Here is a 19,100-nt window from a genome sequence, read left to right on the forward strand (position 1 = left end):
TTTTCTCATCGGCGTAAATTTGCTTCGTTCACCGTGTGTCCCAGTTGCTTAACCGTTATTCTTACGGAGAAAATGCCTATACGGAGTTTACGAGTCGCTGGAAACAAGTTTTCACTTTGATGTCCTTTGAATCAACGTAATTCGATACCATTTTATCTACGGGAATTCTACTTCGTTTCATTCTGCAGTTTATTCGCTGGATTAGATCGAAATTATTTCTAGTCTTTTTGCTGGAGGAAGTTTGGCGTTTTATCAGATTTCATGTAACTTCTCAAATTTCTGCTTTGATGATATTTAAATTCGAGTAACTTTAAACCATTCTTTTTGTGAATACTTTTTGTTGTATCTCGACTTGAAACACCTTCTCAAGTTTCTACTTTGATGACATTTAAATCAGACTCTCTTTAAATCATTTTTCTTGTGAAAACTTTTTGTTGTATCTCCTCTTGAAACACCTTCTCAAGTTTCTACTTTGAAGTCATTTAAATCAGACTCACTTCAAATCATTTTTCTTGTGAAAACTTCTTGTTGTATCTTGACTTGAAACACCTTCTCAAGTTTCTACTTTGAAGTCATTTAAATCAGACTCACTTCAAATCATTTTTCTTGTGAAAACTTCTTGTTGTATCTTGACTTGAAACACCTTCTCAAGTTTCTACTTTGAAGTCATTTAAATCAGACTCACTTCAAATCATTTTTCTTGTGAAAACTTCTTGTTGTATCTTGACTTGAAGCACCTTTTCAAATTTCTACTTTGAAGTCATTTAAGTCAGACTCACTTTAAATCATTTTTCTTATGAAAACTTCTTGTTGTATCTTGACTTGAAGCACCTTTTTAAGTTTCTACTTTGATGACATTTAAATCAGACTCACTTTAAATCATTCTTCTTGTGAAAACTTCTTGTTGTATCTTGACTTGAAACACCTTCTCAAATTTCTACTTCAAGATTGTTCGAATAAAAATAATTTGAAGCAACTTTACTTATGAAAAGAAGTCATGTTACATGCTTTAAAGTGTCCTCTCAAATATCAAGTAAAATTGAAATTCATACAGCAAAAATGACGTACATTCAAATCGATACCGTAATATCGAGCAACGCGTATTATGACGGAGGAAAGTCTAGGTTCTTAAAAACGAGCGAAGAAAAGGGCGGAACAGGTAGAGGGCTGGTTCAAGATAAATTTTCGCGTGTCCTGCTTTCGAGAAAATTACGAGATACTGTCGAGGGTTTTCACGAAGTACGGCCACGTACTCGTCGTTAAATTAAGCCGAACGGTCCGGTTCTGCAAACAAATCGAACTATCGTGAAAGAGGGTCGATTGCCTCTTTGTTGCGCCCGGTTCTCAGAGTTTCTCAATAATGGAGAAATCGAAGCTCGCCTCGTTCCATCTTCCGATCTACGTCGCCTTCGTCATCGTTTCAACCCGTTAGTCGACATTACTATAATTGACTGAAAATTTGATGAACCTCCGTACGTTCCCCGCGTTTTACTGGCGGCACAAAAACACCCGTTTATTGCGATTTTCCATTTGCCAAATGCAAAATTCATCTTAATCGCGGAATTCGGGATCGATTCTTCTACGTGTTCCACTTACCGTAGTAGAAGCACTGGTAGAAAATCAAATGTCAAGGAGAAATTATTCGCGTCAGAGAAATATCGAAGCTTCGTTAATTAGACCGTGCTTATTCATAATCGTGGCCCGAATTTTAAATCTTGCCAAGTGTTCCGGGGAGAAAAACAGCGTGTAAGATATTTATATGATGCACTTTATCAAGATTGGACTGCTTGCGAAATTATCCTTGCGATATATTGTATATTGTGCTCTCGTTCAACCTTTTAACCTATAATTTTTTTGGTCAGTTACGTTAGAGCTAATTATTGTTGCAATGTCAAGACAAATAAGAAAAATTGAACTATAGTATATTTTTAATTTACAGATCCTTGATTATATGAATTATAAATGATAAAGTCCAAATTCAATCGTGCAAATATAATTTCTTTGTGACTGAAATGTAATGTGCGTCACGAGTGCGTCAATAAGTCAGAATCATTCAAACTGGCTTGCAATTTGAATGAAGTTTAACTCATCAAAATTTAAGTTTCTACATAAAAGTTAGACACAGAATCTCCAAAGGTAAAATCTACGTTTACATGAAAATTCTTGAGATATCGTATTGCTAGTAAATAGCTTAATAAATGAAATATATGAAACCGTTTTTGTGTTAAAATATTGAGTATTCGTAACATGGGACTTATCGTCTCCATCGGATAAAAAGTACGCAATTTGCCGAGACGATGTTATCAGAACGCGCGTGATAGAACAAAATATGAAAGAACATCGAAGCGGCAGAAGTCGAGCTGGCGTTTCGAAAGTACTCGAAAAAGAGCGTATAGTGAAAATCCATTTCTACGGCGACGGTGAAATTTCCTGAAGGTTTTCACGCAACGACAGTATCGATATCAACGCGCACTCCCAGATAATGTGCTTCGAGCGAGTTCCCTCTATTTTCCCTGTGCAGTCAGCCGTGAAAGAGAAGAGGAATCTGGGCGAAACGTTTTCGCGCTATCATTTATGGCGGCCGGGCCTCGTGTCCCGCAATATCAGTTCGCGTAAAATATTCGCCTGTCTCCGGGTCGGCAAAAATAAAAAAAAACAAAAATTTTATGTCGAGCGAGAGAGAATATGTGCGGCAACGAAGAAAATACAGGGGGGACAAAATCGCAAAGACACACGAAAAATATCTAGCCTATGAACCGCAAACGTTGCAGCTCTGCTCCACTTTCCACGCTGATACGGCATGTCCGTCGTGTAAAATAAAAAAAAAAAAGAAGGAAGAGAGAAAATAGAACGGAGTGCTTCTACGCCGACCGAAAACTCTCTCCGAGCGTCCAGCATATTCTTTTTATACCTTTTTTCTTTCTCATTTTCGCCTCTGTACCGAATCGAGCACGACCAGCCGTTTATATCGCGCTTAATATTGGCCGGCCGCGGTGACGTTAAAACGCGATAATGCCCCGGAAGCGGATGGTCAGGTCCAGCAATTTTTGCACCGCGCATTATATCGTCGTTGTAACGAAAATGAAAAAGGAGCACGCGCAAGCGGTAATTACATTCGCTCCCGTGCACTTTTGTTCGGACCGTGTTGCTTTGAATCGGCTTGGAACCCCGCAAAAACCGCTCCGCCATTCTTTGCGCGACTTTGAACAGCCTCTGTAGCTCGCTGTTTAAATTACTTCGTTGCACGGGTAATCGGTTTTGCGAGGATACGCGAAGATTAACGGCGTAAAAGAGGGAAATTTTCTAATTCCCGCGAATTAATACTAACGAAACTGAGCGACACTGGACATTTAGGGGTTTAGGAAGACGTCAGAATTTTGGAGGACTTAAAATTGGAGATTTATTTGGTGACTTGCAAATTTAGGAACGTAAGAGTTGGGAAACTTAATATTTGCGAATACATGAATTTAAAGATCTAGAAATGTAAGGACCTACATGTGAACATAAGTAGTTCAGAATTTAAGTATCTGAGAACTTAGACTTTTAAGAACGTAGAAATTTGAAGACAGGTATTTGGAGACTGAAGAATTTCTCAATATTTGAGAATGTGTGAATTTGAAGGTTTAGAAATGTAAAAAGATACATGTGAACATAAATAGCTCAGAACTTAGAATGAGGACTATGAGTACCAACTATAGGTACTGGAGAACATAGAAATTTGGGGTCGTAGGTATTTGAAGACTTTGGTCTTTAAAGACGCAGCAATTTAGGAATCCAGGAACTTCAGACCTAGGTACTTGATATAGATATTTTGGAGCTTTGAATGTGGGAATACAGAAGTTCAGTGCTTCAAGAGTTTGAGGTTCTAGGAATTTGGCAATCCAAAAATTTCATAACATATTTGGGAACCTTGATATGTGGAGTCATATGGAAACCTTTTGAGAATCTTAAGATTAAAGTTACATACTGTGCAGCAAGATATGTCTAAAAAATTAGACATACATGTGTCGAACTTTATGTACGAAATATAATCACTCCAACCAAATGAACAAATCTATTAAAGAAAAAAAGGAACACAAATATATGTATAAACTTGAACCAAAATGTCCATAAACCTTGTAACATCAAGACCCGTACAAAATCTGATAATTTTATTTGCGACGTAAGTATCTAATGTATCGAGTATAAAAGAGCGATTCAGATTGACAAAGGGAAGGAATGCAACGGTGTAACAAAGGGCTGATACGAAAGAACAAGAGTGAAACTTGAAAGGAGCGTATCAGTAAGAGATGTTGGCTTCAACAGGTATTAGATATCAGAATCCTTTGTCGTAGTTTCCTACGGGATCGTATAAAGAAGAGGCAAGAGAGAGAGAAAACTGTGAAGACGAGCCATCAGACAAAAGGGGAGGGCTGTTTATTCAAGGGATGATCGTGATCGCACGTGAGGGTTCACCGCAACCGCGTCACGGCCGCAATTTCCAAGTTACCACCGCGGCTGAGCTCGATCCCTTATTTAGGAGAATTCCCCGTGTCCTATCCCAAGGGAGTCCCGTGGAAGCATCAATTTCTGGAACGAGTGCGACGTGCCAAAGCGCTAACTCGAGAACGAGACCGTCCGACAACTTCCTAGGAATAGTTGCCTTTCGAGTTTCGTCTTTGACTCGGGTTATATACATCCTGCATAAATGCCATTAGCTTCTTGCCACTCGTTCAAATATGCCTTCGAAATTAGACCGTTAGATCGTTCGGTTAATTGAATTCCAATAATTGCATTCTACCAACGGTTTAATTGCTGATACGCACTGATCCGATATTAACGCCTTATCTGTTGATCGCCCGATAAAAACCGTTCTCCGCCTTAATGACAAATTAAAATTCGAGAAAATTAATTTCGAAACGCTTTTCTCCTTGTTAGGGCTCATTTTATTGTCTCTCGTCTGGAAATATTAAAATTTATTTCTTGAAGAAACGTTCTCTTGCAACCCTCACATGAACATCTCTCACATGAATATGTTCGAGTTGATGTGTAACATGAGGCAAGATTTGTCTCAATTTGAACGAGTTGACTCATTATCTCATGCTTAGGCTAAAGTGTCAGCCATCAAATGTACCCAAGTTAAAATAGTCTCCATGAATATTTCCAATGAACTCTAATAATGTATAAACAATTTCTTTCTGCATAATTCTAAATTCTAAATAGCTATAAATATGTCCGCAATCAATGATAGACCTTTTAAAGAGTTTGAGTCTATTTCCACATAACGGTTTTAAATGAGTTAACAGACTTGCGGAGGTGTTAGCGTCTCGCAAGTAAAAAAGAAATAGTTCAGTTTAGCCTACAGTATGTGTCTTGGAATTCACGCAGAAATTCCTTTCTTCCCCCAACCCTTTCGCAAGTATTGGTGTTGCTCCTGGCTGGTTACAGTTTTGCTAGCTTCCGAGATGCAAGCCGCATGGCCAACGGCGCTGTTGCAGGAATACCTAAAGGGGGTGGCTAAAATATGCGCACCCTTACTCGGGGGTTAAACACACGAGCTGTTGCGACATCGTCGCCGTTCCACTTCGTCGTCTACCATACGGATTTTCAATAACGTCCGACGGAATCTTCGACGATATTGGAGAGAGTGCGAGCGGACGAACGTGTCTACTCGCGCGTCCAAAATGTCTGGACGTGAAGTCGCCATTTGTAATTTTGTCGGTTCGTAAATAATTTGAAATTACGAAGCGAAAATGGTTGAGTGTTTAAGTACTTCAGAGATAAATAATTCAATAGGCTTTCATGCAAAGTAATCGATTTCTAACTATAGCAGATATAAGAGAATTGAATTAAAAAGGAGAGAAACGAAGTTGTCAGTTTCTGCTGAAAATAACTGCTTCGTTAATTATCTGAATTAAAAATTGATTGGCAATTGGTGACCAATATCAGAACGTGCTAACTAATGGGATTTGACGACGTAAATGTATCGTGAAACAACACATTTGAAGACCGACGAAGATAATCATATAAACGTTTCGTTAATATTCTAAATGCAAACTGGCTGGTTGTCATTTACAACAGTTATCGGAAACGTAGAAAATGATATAAAATGACACTAAAATAGAAGGATATCATTCGTGATATAAAGCTGACAAGTTCGAAGAAAATAACTACCTAAAAGCTTCGCTAATTCTCCGAGCACAAAATGGCTGGTGAATTAAATCATAAATAAGCAATTCGGAGCACGCAAAGTCTGACACGATTTGGTACCGTAAAGGAACTATAAATAGCAAGTATACCACAGCAATTTCAAACTAGGAATTCGAAGAAAAGAAACACTGTCAGTATTGTTAAATAAACTAAATTAACACTTTGTTAATCTTTTGAATACAAAATGACTATAACTGATGTGACAAGATTATTGGCGAAATAAAAATACCATAAAATACGCGTGACAAACGTAGAACAGTCGCAACAAAATGGTTACAGAAAGCTTCGTTAATATTCAGAATACAAAGTAGCTGTCAGCCAATCACAGAAAACAAGATGTGACATAATTTGATAAAAGTAGCCATAGAAAAATGCAGTTTTGTCACATCAATTAAATGTGAAACGACGAAGGAAAATGACTATGTAAAAGGTAATGTTCTGAATACAAAATGGCTGTCACTCGTGCACGGCAGTCACAGATGTGAAACAGAATGTTAACGTGATGAAATTATGCGTTAATTCAAACTTGCATATTTAATGAAAATATGTTCATGTCATCGAGGTATCAGATTTTCTGTACTCCAAAATTGAACATGGTTCGACATAAAATTTTTCGTTCCTAACCTAACCTAAGTATCTACCCAAGTTTTCATTTAACACAACTTAATACACACAGCACTTTTTTCACTGTTATCAGTGATTCCCAGTAACGAGAAATCGATTCCGAATAGAAGCAGAGCCTAAAATGGCTATCAACACGATTCTTCGATGCTCGAGGAGAGGCGTGATTACCAACTACTTTCGAACTTCAGGGAAATACGTTCCCTAAACGATGAACTTTGCTCGATCGTGTTCCTCTGAGCGACCTCGTGAGACGGCCCTTACGAACTCTCGCCATTTTCGTATAACGACCTGTTGTTATAGATTTGCGAGGAAATTTTAAAACTGGTCCATTCTTTATTCGCTCGGAACTTCTTTCGTGATGATCAAATTTCCGTGTGTTACATTTCCATCGATCAGAATTGTAAATTACATTAATCACGTATGGGTGTTCTTTGCGGAGGAAAATAAACTCCACATATTTTATTTGTGAAGAGAGGGTAAAATATCCAAGAAAAAGTTTATGTTGCGTAAAATATGAGATGTTAAGAAGAAAATATGAAGTGAGTGATTAATGTGGTTAAGAAAAGTTTGGAGTCCTTTTTGGAAAGGTCTCGATATCGTTTAGTTAGCGGTGTTGCGCAGAGACCTCGCGGTTGTCGCCATTAACGTACACAAGCGTTCGGCAGAAGACGGTGCATTTATGGACGGTCGTCTAGGATGCAACGTATCGTGTATGTACGTTTCAGTCGGAGCACTTAAAATTTCCATTTGCTCGGTGCACGCAGCCGTTCGTATTGGCATCTCGAAACGCTTATGCACGTTCGAGGAGGAGTTCCAGACGAGCGACTGGAACGCAGACTGCGGGGTGTCCCACGAGAAATAAAAAAAAGCGTACGGAACAGGGGAATGTTTTGAAGCATAATGGAGGTGCTTGACCGAAATACCGGACAGAGTGGAAAGAAGCGTTTTCAAAGGCGATGATACCCCGACTTCTTGCATCGTCGAGCGATGGAAAACATAAAGCAGCCGGTAAAAGCGTAATTTTTCAAACGTGGCATTGGAAATTATTATCCGCTGGAAAGATCGGCCTTTGTGGATGCATTTGCTGTAGCCTTGCTTTGCCGTCAATGAGCTGTGAGAGTATTGCCTGTATTGTACCGTTGCAACTTCTATTGAAACTCATTTCTATGAAACGCTGAGCAGGATTGAAGTTCGGAAGCACCGAGATTTCAAACTCTTTAAGTTTTACATTTTCAGCTCTTTCAAATGATAAATTCGCAGATTTTTCAAGCTTTGCAGTTCTGCACTTGTCAAGTTTTACATCTCTAGATTTGTCAAGACTTACATCGATTTGTCGAGTTTTAAATCTTAAAGAAACTTCTCAGTTTCCTTTTATGTCATCAAATTTTCAGCTCTCTATATTCTCAGACTTTCGAACTGTATTTAAATTTTCACGCTCTTAACTCTTCATATTTTTAAATCTTTAAATTGTCAGACTTCCAACCTTTCGTATCTTCAAATCTTTAAATTGTCAGACGTTCAACCTTTCCTATCTCCAAATCTTTAAATTGTCAGACGTTCAGGTATCTTCAAATTGAAATTTGGAGCACGAAAATTCTAAATTCAAGATCGCGTACTGTTACAAAATATTGCGATTAAATATAATCAAATGCCTCCCTAAAAGTTCGTACGTGAAAGGAAAAGACAGAAGTCTCGAAATTACAGCCATTTCGACGATAGAATCGCGACAAGATGTAAGATAGCGTAGAACGCAATGAAAACCGTCTCATTTCGCGAGAAACCAATTACACGAGAAAATGGCAGGTTTTGTGTTCGTTTGCATTTTCGCGGCTAGAACAGGCCCTACAAAAGCCCGAAAAACGAGAGCGGTTCGGATCGCAATCCCTTTATGCAAATTCTCCGAGCTGTCTGACGCCCTTTCGCGAGGAGACAAATACTTGAGACATTGACTGTTTTATGAGACCCTAAGGCTGATCTCTGTCGCGTTTTTGTCGAACTTTATGAAGTCATACAGAATTAAATGTGGGAGGCTGATAGAACAATAGAAACAGATATGGAGGTTCTCAGAACACTGCAGTTAAATTAATAAATTTTTGTTAATTCTACTTATTTTTAATTTTTATGTTATTGAATCTTCTAACATTTTTCTTATTAAAATGACTCGACACGAATTTAGACTAAATTTAGTTTAATTGATGTTAAGCTTTTATGTTCAGGGAACTTCGAGTAATGATAGATCTACAGGATATAAGTGCAAGTTGTGAGATTCGCTTTTATAGAAATTTTATTGTAAATAGATCAATTACAAGTTTTTTTATGTACAGTGAACTTCGAGTAATGATCTACAAGATATAAGTGAAAGTTGTCAGATTTGTTTTGATAGAAATTTTATTGTAAATAGATCAATTACAAGTTCTCAAAAAGAATTAATTCATGAAATGAACAAAGCGGTTGTAATCGCAATTTTTTTAAGAATTTGGTAGCGTGTGTGGACGTCCAACGTGCACGGAGTGCATAGTGAAATTTAATTGAAAAAATCCGACCTAACGATCCGTTCGTTTAGAATCCGTTTCAGAATTCCGTGCAAGAACCTTTGGTCCAATTAACCTGAGCAGTATCAAAGTTACGAGTCCTGGATATACAACGTTTAAATTGCAAAGTGTAATCGAATCTACGGGAAGTTATCTTGTACGAGAAAATGGATGATATTAATAATAGAACGTAGCTGAACTCTTAACATACCTATGTTAACGTTTCTATTTAACATTTTATGCAGATGTTCCTATTTTTTTCTTTTTGCAATTTTAAGTTAAAAAGGAATTTGTCCACCGATTAGATAAGTGTTCAAGGTTTTTGAGGATAACATTCAGTGCTATAAAATTCAGGAAAATAGAACATGAAACCTTTTCAGAACACATCATCTATCTCTCCCTTTTGTTACTCAAATACCCTTCCAAAGGGACTATTTTATTTTCTCGAAAATCTTTGAAGAATTCAAGAATTCAGAATAAAATCCAAATGCAATGAACTATCAAAAGCGCACGAAACAAAATCGAACAAAAACCGTCATCCATTGATCACGTTTCTAAAGGGGTAAAGTTCGATTCTGCGTGCACGAATCGTAGAACCGTGGCGAATGTAACGTACCATTTTTATCTAGAATTTTTCGATCTCGCTAGGCGAGGTACAACTCGCGATAGCGGAAAATGAATGCCACGGCGAGTAAGTGTATTCCCGTGTACCAAGGACGAGGGTGTAAGTCACTCGACCTCACGCGACTACGCGGACCTGCACGAATCGCTCGAGTACCCTAACCTCCATATCAAGAATCTATCAATTCGTATCTGCCATAAGAATCGTTGGCAGAAAATGCACTCGTCAGATGAGTCATTGTAAAAAAATTTTTGAATGACAAAATACTTGCTGCCAGAAGTAAAGGTAGCGAATGTGTCATGTGGTATCACAAGCAATGTTAGTTCACATATGTTGAACTAACATACTGTATACACTTATATACTATATACACAATATACTCTACATAGACTTGGCTATATTTGAACATCATCACGTACATCACGTAATTTCACGTGACGTCATACCTGTGCCTGAAGATATGTGACCTTTAAAGAGACAGCATCAATATTTATGTATTACAATTATTCTCATGTATATACAATTATTTTCAAAGTATGTTAACACTTGTGAATGCTTGCAACAAAAAGTGTTTTTGTAAATGCGTACAATTTAAGCGATGACAGCCTTGTAGTATAAAAAAATAACAGTTACATCAAAAAATCATTGATTCAAATATTGTATCAAAAATCGTACACCAAAAACTCGCTATTAAATTAAAAAATAGCTTGTAACCATAAACCGAACAAATCTCTCCGAAAAGAGTACAGATCGTTATCAATATGCACGGAACGCAATCGTTATCAGGAAATCGAATTCACAGGATTCGCAATAAAACGCGTAATTTAATTGGTACAATGGAACGAAATTAAACAATGCGTGGACGTCACCGATGAAATCAAACGTACCTCGATGCATGCACCCGACGCAAAACTCGAAACGGATAATCATCGCGATATATTTGCGAACGACATCGCAGCGGGGAATTTTTCGCGACAAATCGCGTAACGGAAATGACGGGAGCGTTTTACCTAGTTCTTATTCGTGGAGAGAACGATGGAAGGACCGTTCGAACGGTCTAATCACCGGATTACGTGGTACGAGGTCGCGATACAGAATCACGATAAAAAGTCTGGTCTTGGTAGGTGTTCTTGCGAACAGAACCCCGTCGATTCGACGAGCACGTTCAGGATGTGGAATTAGTGCCACGGTGCGCGTGACCGAACGGTCAACCAATCGAAACTAAATGAAAATGACGGGAGAAAATGTATGCAACGTGATGTGGTGATAGGGAGTTTTATATTCAAATTTGGAATTTGGGGTGGTGGGAGTTTGGAGGGTTTTCAAGGTTTTATATTTACTGAGGAAATTTGGGAATTTGGTTAGGGTTTGAGGTGGTGGGATTTTGGAAGCTTGAAGGTTTCAAGGTTTTATATTTACTGAGGAAATTTGGGAATTTGGAGATGTAGGTAATTTGGGGGCGTAGAAATTTGGGGATGTGAGGGTTTAGGGACGTTGGAATTTGGGGATGTAGAAATTCGGGAGCGTAGAAAATTTAAGGATGTTGGAACTTGGAGACGTAGGAATTGGGGGTCGTTGGAATTTGGGGACGTAGAGAATTTGGGGATGTAGAAATTCGGGAGCGTAGAAAATTTAAGGATGTTAAAACTTGGAGACGTGAGAATTTGGGGTCGTTGGAATTTGGGGACGTAGAGAATTTGGGGATGTAGAAATTCGGGAGCGTAGAAAATTTAAGGATGTTAAAACTTGGAGACGTGGGAATTTGGGGTCGTTGGAATTTGGGGACGTAGAGAATTTGGGGATGTAGAAATTTTGGAGCGTAAAAAATTTGGGGATGTTGGAACTTAGAGACGTGGGAATTTGAGGACGTAGAAAATTAGGGGATATAGGAATTTGGGGGCGTAGAAAATTTGGGAATGTTGGAATTTGGGGTCGTTGGAATTTGGGGACGTAGAAATTTGGGAACGTAGAAAATTTGATGATGTTGGAACTTGGAGACGTGAGCATTTGGGGACGTGGAAAATTAAGGGATGTAGGAATTTAGGGACCTAAGAGTTTGCGGATGTAGGTAATTTGGGGACGTAGAAAATGTGGACATGTAGGAATTTTAGAACATTAGAATTTGGAGTCGTAGCAATAAGAATTTGGGGATCTAAGCAATTTAGGGACGTAGAAAATTTGGGGCTGTTGAAAGTTTAAATGATTTCAAGGTTTTATATTCATTGTGAAAATTTTATTAGAAAATTCAGAGTTCAAAAAATTAAAGCTAACAATCGACTCCGAATGGCAACTAAATCGCACAAAAGTTTCGCTTCGAAAAAAGAACAAATCCCCTCGATATTCCGTTGATTTCCATGCAACGGCGCATCAAGCCCAGCGCGGATAAGAAGGAATTCGCCGAACAAACAGAACGCATCGGTACAGGCACACGGAATTCAAATATAGGAAGTGGAGACGGTATTCGCGGGTCTAACTTCGCGACGTAGAGAGGCTGTTTGCATGAAAATCCAGCGACCAAGTGAAATCCAGTTAGCGAACTGCCGCGCTCGGAATATTTCGTATTCTCGATTAACAGGGACGAGAACGAACGGCAAAAATAAAGGCCGCTAAAAGAATGAAAAGTGTTCTTTTGACCCGGGCTCGGCTATTTTTAATTCTCTTTACCGGAGCGCCCCCGTAATGACGAGCATTAACCAATTAGCGCCCTCTACCCTTCCTGGCCATTTTCTTTTTTCCCGTCGTTTCTATTTTTTTTCACCGCGGTTCGAGAACCGTTCCAAACGGGCCCGAAAGATGCAACACAGTCCGTCTATTTTCAGCACCCTGATGGCTACCGCGGTTTCGCGAAAGCTTTGAACTCGCCAAAAGCGTATATTATTTCTGCGGTGACGCGACGCTTTCGGATGCTCTTCGAGGAGGGCACGAATCGCTTAACGAAACCGTGAAAGCGCGACGCGAATTATGAATTTCCACGGTAAATGAAAAATTCGTCCACGGTCTTCAACCCTCTATTAATGTGTATTCAGTATGCTCTTTGAAACGTAAGGTAGCCAATTCCAGGCGACTGGAAACGATCTTTCTGGGGAATTAAGTGATTCCAGACTTTCGATGCAGTTTATTCAATCAGATATTTCAAGATTACTTGGCTAATTTTTTATCAAACACAATCTCAAAAATAAAACAGCTGCAAACTTTTTTAATGTACGATGTATAACTCACAGAAAAGAAATTATTCCTGCTAATTGTAGTTGTTTATATGTTTTACTTTCAATATTTTTACTAGCAACTTAATGTTTGTCGCTATGATATAAATTATTAAAAACAAAGTTACTTAACCTTTCAATTTTATTTTTTAATTTAGTGTACGTCATTGTGTCGACATTAAGAGTCATTCAAATTTTGTTTAGCTTTCCTGTAAATAATTAAACTGAATTTGTGGTGTTGGTCACATATGACTATAGGTTATGTTAAAATCTACAGACATTTTGTACGAAATATCTCAATCTTTTTCTTCATAAATTGTATCATTTTTTCTCTTCATAAATTGTCTGAATCTTTTTCTTCATAAAATGTATTTAAACAACGTATAATTTAAATAACTTTGTAATTCTATATGTGCAACATCATCCTTCAACATATAGCCACCTCATGATTATATATTTTTGATATTACTTTAAGATTTGTTATTCTTGACGTCACCTCATGATGTTACCTTTGAGAACTTATTCTTCACCAATAGAACTTGGTAAATTCATACCAGAATATGATTTTATTGCCAGAATTTAACATAGTGACCACTCTATGCATTACTAAATCTGACTTTACCTAAAATTTTGCAAACTTCGCGAGTGACCATAAGAAATAATGGAGTGCAAGAGTGACCGCCAAAAGAAGTACAAGTTTGAGAAAAAAATTGGAATATTGAAAGGATGAATTATAATCTGGTCGTATTTTACGATATCTGTAGAACGTTTTCCAATATTGGTAATGGTGAAAATTATTTATGCGCGCGATGTCGACATAGATATTAGAAGATGGCTGGGAAATATCGCGACGAGAACGAACGTCTTTTCTATATTCAATTCGAATCAACAATTTTCGGCCTCACAAAAGATATTGCGAACGAAATTGAAATTCGATTTCGTGTTGTCCGTGAAATACCTATCGGCCGCATAAATCCGTACGTTATATCTATGCATGTATTTCGATTAAACACGGAACTCCGGGAAAACCAATAAAAATCCGGGCGACGTTATGGAAAACGATCGTGAACGTTTTCGTTTTAATTTAACTTCAAAATACGTGTATAAATTCTTGCTTGGATTCCGCGCATAAAGCAGCTTATTAAAATCGCTTTCCTTCTGACATACAAACATATAATTTCATGACAATCTGTATAGGAGCAACATATTTGCTTTAGATAGGTACAAGTGAAATTCAATTTTGGGAATTAAATATGTAAATTTAATATTTACACTTCACCTCTAATAATATTGTAATATTTTTACTTTAACTTATTTTTTTAAAACTCATTTTAAATTCCTGAATTTTTGGATTCGCTTACTTTGATATTTTTTAAGTCTAACCTACATTTCCTCCATTTTGTTGCGCTTTAAAGATGGAGGATCAAATATCCGACTGTTGCGTGTTATTAATGACGGAATCAACAGATAGAATTCTTTAAGAGAAAATTTAAAAAATGTCTACTTATACAGTTCTTCATTTTCAATTTCTTAACCGATGAAGTCTTTATACAATTGCTACCACGAATTATTAAATGTAATTGTTAATAAATACCAAGTGTACCATTCAAAAAAACCGGTAGAAATATAGCCTTGTACCATAAAGTAGATTTGAAAATAGTTGCGCCACAATCAATTTCCAGTCAGTAGAAAAATAGTTTAATAGCCTTGTTCGATAAATAACAAGCAAATAACCAGATAGGTTACGCAAGTCGTTTTCATAAATCGGCATCGACATGGCGCGAACAATGGGAATAAATATGGAGTAACTTACCGGTCAGACGCGTGAAGTTGTCCGTAGTCGAAGCGTACACTCCAGAAAAGCACACACGCGCGAACACCAGCGTACAACAGTTAACTAGCCTGTAACGGCCAAGCCGCGATTTTTCTAGAAAGTTAATGTAGATCACGTCGCCGACAGATTACGTCGAAGGACGATTTAACTCGCGCACTGCCCCCTACCCTCCCCCGTGTACAGTCGCAGTTGGAGCTTCGCGTCGACAACAAACACGCGCGCACTGTGTGTATCCACTGTGTTCTTGTGCCGATTGGGAATAGAACCGAACGTTCAATGGCGTCGAATATCCTCGCAAACGGTCCAATTCGAGTGGACGAAGAAATGCTGTGCTATTCGCGAACGGGATCCCGAGTTTCACGTGTCGAAATAATCGTCTTTCAAAGAGGAATCCGGCCGTTTCAAGATGGAGTATCCGGTGAGTTGACAGTTTACGTTTCAAAGTTATGCGATCGATTCTCTCCTTTGGTCAAACTACCGTAAATACGACTGCAAAATTAGAAACAGTCGGTGAGTTGACGGTTATTTCAAATCGTAATGGCGCGCGATCAGTGCTGACAACGTAAAGTTTAAAATCGCGGGTTCGGAAATCGATGAGTGAAGATAAAGAAATATAAATGTAACTTTTAATGCGTCGCGGTTAAGTGAACGCACGATTACGAGGCAAATATCACTAAATAGATTACAGTTCGAAAAGTTACGTACCGTTTGCACGAACGTCCGGTTTTGTTCCAATCGATGAACGTAAAACACAGAACGGATTAAAAAAAAAATGTATAAAAACGAGAGTGGGGTGCGAAACGTCCCGTAGGTGACGCACACACGTATACACCGGAGGAACTAGATGACAGAGGGCGACGCGACGTCCTCACCGATGCGCGGTTCGAGTGCGACTGAGCCAGTCGGAGTCGAGCCGAAAGCCACAAGCCGCGTCAGCCGACCGCCGGCGACGGACCAATCAGGGTTGTCCTCTGCGCAACTACCCGACACATAAGGATTGACCACATGCTCGCTCATTTTACCCTATTCTACTTTCTTGTCTGGCCATTTATTGTTGTTTTCGTTAAGACACTGAAATCTACGCGAATCCCTTGTTTTTTGTCCTCAGGCCATTTATCCTGAAACGGATTCGTAAGATGGATACATTCATATTGTTTCTGATAGAACGACGTTTCTCTAATACGTTTCTGTCGTGATTCGTGATTTATCGTGGAAATACGTGTGCACTGTTTCGATGATAGCCCGATGTAAGATACGAAAATATTCTGACAGATATTTTAATTTCTATTAGTTGGAATTTATATGAAAGTTTGTGGACGTTGCTATTCTATTTAGGCGAATGGTCCCGCTGACATGGTGGCTTGACTAATTTTACTATTGTATGCACACTTTATATCGTCATACGTTATTTTGTCACGCGGTGGACAGCTACTTGCTTTTTCGCTATGTCATACGTTATGTTGTCACGCGTTATAGTGCTGCGCGGTAAATTGCTGCGCGTTATATAGCCACGCGTGTTATCGCTCACGTGCTTTATCTGTCATGTATTACATCGTTTATCCATCGCATCGCCTTGTTACATTGCGTTACACCACACGTTTCATTGCCATGAATTACATTACCTATTGTATAATTGCATAATAAATTTACGAATTATAACACGTTGTAATTCACACGTTATTACCACGTGTTGAATCGTGCATTATAAGACTATGCGTTTGTATTCCCACGTGTTAGCTTCGCCATTGTATAGTCACGCGTTATATCATCCACGCATTATATGGCTCATACGTTACATTATCCATGTTTTATCGTCCACTATTATTAGTATACTACGTAATACTGTCCACGTTACATCACCCTCGTCATATCGTTCGTGTGCTATATCGTACATGTTATTGTCCATGCGTTATGTTGTCCACGCATTATACGACCCATTTATTATACCACCATCCTTATAATATTTTACAGCCATAATTCACAATACTTTGCATACTCACATGACGTAAAATACGTAGATCAATAATGAATTAAATTGAAACTATTAAACGAAAATGGTTTAATTTCGTTAAACGCTGTAAAGCATTATTTTGGAACTTAAAAATTAGTTATCGAAGAATTTCACCTCGTGCACAAAATGAAAATGCCCTTTTTAATGGATTTTCATTTCCTCCTAAAAAAAGGTGTGATGTTTAAGTAACCGAATTTCAGCAAACACTTCATTCCTCCAGAATCACAGAGCTCCTCTATGTTTTTTCATGGGTCTGATATTTGCACTTCGCAAACGTACCTCCAGCAGGCAGACATTGATGGATCCCTATGATCCTGTTTCACGAACCATTGGAATTGCAAGTTTTTTCTTGACCTTGGTCTCGAACGTCTGAAGGTGGGTCTTTTCCATGACCCGAGTCTATTGAACCAAAGACTGTACAACGAACGCTAAGACGGCCGATTCAACGGAGAATTAAAATTAATGGTTGTTTGACTGGCACTTCACGAGCGCGATTAACACCCTTCAAAAGGATGCACGAGACGATTAAGCTGGTGTCTTTACACACAATTATTTCAAACGGATAATAACCGTCGCGACGGTGTCGCTCGCGTGTCAGTTATTGGATGAACGTTGTTTCGATTTCGCGTTTCACCAATCAACGAGATTCGATTATTCTTCTTGCCCGTTCCTTTGTGAACGTTTTGTGCCGCACTAGCGAGCATCGTTTTTGCTTTCCGCCTCGGCTAGCCGATAATCCAGTTGCAAGAGCGTTGTCGAGCATCTCGCGATCGAATCGATACCCTGATACGCGGCGTGACGTGTCGTTTATCGTTCTTCGCTCGAGTTTTTCCGGACGCGGGTTACGTGAAGAGCTTTGCTTCCTGGATAAATCTAATATCGTTCTTAGCTGCGCCTCGCGGAAGAATAGGGACGCGGAGTAGCTCGACGGAAATCGTGGCGCTCGAATCCCCGGGGATACCTCGATAGAAAATCCTTTTGCCGGCTCGGGATGCACGTGTGTCTGCGGATTCCGGGATATTCTGTTTTAATAATGTAATCAGAGTACACGTGGTCGATTCGCGACAGTCCGACAATCCGATATCTGCGAAATGGTGATCGGCAATATCTTAGACGATTGCACCGACGCTCCGTAAGTAGATGTAATACCCGCATAATAGGCGCAATGTATTCTTGAAACTTTCTTGCGACGATGGTAAGTCTGGGTACAAAATCGATGTGTCACGATGCAAATCTCGATTCAGGACTCGAGTAATTCTGTCATTGTCAAAGAGAAGCTAGGTAAATCTTCTTTGTGAATGGTAGAGTGGAATAGAATCAAAGATGTGGACTCGAGCAGTCGATATGAGGTCATACTTCGTTCGGATTCTTCAAATTCTACTTTTACTGACGTGGAGATTAAATAATTTTATTCTCAGCTTTTCATTTATATAGAATCGTGTATAAGTGCATTTATTATTTATAAATTTTGGAGTAAGTACTCTAAGCTAAAACTTAACCTACAAGTTAGAACAGGTAGCATGAGGTGTACTGTTAAATAGGGTAAATTATATTAATTTCAACAGTGCATTATACAATAATATATACAATTTTTGCAACTCATAAAAATGACAAATTAAACATTATTTTTTGAAGCAGTTTTTTTCAGGTATTTGACTTGTCTTGTGACGTCGAGTCACCCTCGTGACGCACAGTTCAAAAATAACAAAAATATATCATATTTATCCTACAACTATATTCTGAATCCAATACCAGTTACAATTTATGCAATTAAAAATGAAATTCAAAATATATGTAACACTTCAAGATTTTCATTTATTTTAATATTGCAGCAGTGATTAGCTCCAACGCAACTGTCAACAAGGTTGAGCAAAATCAGCAAACTCGAACTTGTGTACTAATACCGTACATAAACACATCGATTCAACAAATTAACTCAAGTTTCGCAACATTGATAAACCAGTTGAAACTTTAATATACAAGTGCACAAACTATTCCGAAACAGTTACCTTCGCAAATCGATACGTTAGTTTCATTTTCCAAACGGGAAAAAAAACATAGTAACTAGGTTAACAGTAACGTAGCG

General features: G+C 38.4%; 1 protein-coding gene across 7 annotated transcripts in view; it reads right to left on the reverse strand.

The window, feature by feature from the left end:
- The window catches only part of Ddr (discoidin domain-containing receptor 2), a 277,582-nt gene extending 261,674 nt beyond the window's left edge, over nucleotides 1–15,908 (reverse strand). For 3 of the 7 annotated variants that reach the window (XR_013037762.1, XM_076530264.1, XM_076530262.1), the window contains exons 1-2: nucleotides 15,709–15,908; nucleotides 14,983–15,492 (exon numbers count right to left, since the gene is read on the reverse strand). The gene's annotated coding sequence lies outside the window, so the exon portion shown is untranslated. Of the gene's footprint in view, nucleotides 1–14,982 lie in introns of all 7 variants that reach the window. The other 4 variants (XM_076530266.1, XM_076530265.1, XM_076530263.1 and 1 more) reach the window with 3 other exon arrangements.
- Nucleotides 15,909–19,100: the final 3,192 nt, after the last annotated feature.

Source organism: Megachile rotundata, chromosome 3 (assembly GCF_050947335.1).
Source record: "Megachile rotundata isolate GNS110a chromosome 3, iyMegRotu1, whole genome shotgun sequence".
Lineage (NCBI taxonomy): Eukaryota > Metazoa > Arthropoda > Insecta > Hymenoptera > Megachilidae > Megachile > Megachile rotundata.